Source organism: Capsella rubella, unplaced genomic scaffold (assembly GCF_000375325.1).
Source record: "Capsella rubella cultivar Monte Gargano unplaced genomic scaffold, Caprub1_0 scaffold_2, whole genome shotgun sequence".
Classification (NCBI taxonomy): domain Eukaryota; kingdom Viridiplantae; phylum Streptophyta; class Magnoliopsida; order Brassicales; family Brassicaceae; genus Capsella; species Capsella rubella.
In genome coordinates this window covers 9776301-9777889 of record NW_006238922.1, presented here as the reverse complement: position 1 = coordinate 9777889, position 1589 = coordinate 9776301, and positions in this window count along the sequence as shown.

Genomic DNA, 1589 nt, shown 5'->3' with positions numbered 1-1589 from the left:
CTAATCAAATTCTACATAGTATATATACATAACTGATCATATCATCAAATTTTAAAAAATTATATAATTTTTAAATATAAAGAAAAATTAAACAAATCAATAATTAAATATTTGTTTGCTAAAATCATGCGAATAAACATTTTAGATCACATAAATTTCTTATTTTCACATAAAAAATATTCATATTCAAAAAGCAATCTAGCAATTGTAGCACAAAAGATATCTACAAAATTTATCATTAATTCAATTAGTTAATAACTTTTTATTTGGTCAAACAGTTAGTTAATGATTATTCTAAACTTCTTTTTTCTTATTAATTTGACACAATTTTAACAAAATAAATCTTCATCCATGGCAATTTGCATATAATTACTATTATCAAATATTAAATAATTGTTTTATCAAAACATAAACTACATTTTGAGATTATAAACATATAGAATTTCTATTAAGATTAAAACTAAATAACAAGTGGATATATCACATTTAAATGATTTTAACGACTTATTACCAATTTTTAAATAATAAATGGATTATATTTTTATGTTTTAATCTAATTGAAACCAAATAAAATGTCAAATTGGTATGATATAGATGATATAATAAATAAATATCTACAAACATTATCTCACATATACGTACAATTTTAAACTATTCTTGATAAATATAATATATAAGTTTTGGATAACCGGTTGAAAAAAAAAAATTGGTAGTTATATTTAATTCTCTAAATCTCTAAATATTGAACAAAATTCAACTTTGGGACGTATAAATCTCTACTTTTGGACTATTATATGAAATTTTACATATATTAAAATTATATTTAGTTACATGTTAATGGTGTTATTTATTAAAAAAAAACTTATAGGAATGGATATGAGACGGGAACATATAATTTGAAAACAAACATTATCTGAATTATTTCTCATAAAAAACAAAACATGATTAGATGTAATTGTTGAGACACGGTCATAAAGTTAAATTCACTTTTAACTTTCAAATATAAAACTACGAGTACGATACGGGGACATGTAATTTAAATTGCTAAATTTAATTTCCACTTTCCTATTTATTTCAAAAATTTAGACATGAAATGAAGGGTACAAGAAGATAACGTATACTTCGCATAACAAAACTACAATAAATCCATGTATTAAAAAAATAGAAATACCTAAATCTTTAGAAAACAAAAAGGCTAAAACATGAATATTTGAATTGAAGAAAGTAATGAGAAATAAAGATGAAACTGAAAGATCAATAAAATAAAAAAATCGAACAAGGATTTTGTATGCTAGGATTACAGACAGTGTCTTGTGAATGAAAATGGTGGGAGCATGTGACTTAGATTGATAAAAATAAATATTTAAACGAGGAATACGGGTATCCCGTCTAAATCTTTTACCAAGTTTCTTATAATAAACATTGCCAAATGATTATGTTTTAAAAAGAAACGATTATGGGACAGAGATTTTATGACATATAGAAGACGGGACGGGACGGGACGGGGCGGGGTGGGACGGGACGGGTCGGGACGAGACGGAATGGGACAACGGGTTTTCCATTACAAACTACACATAAAGCAATTCAAA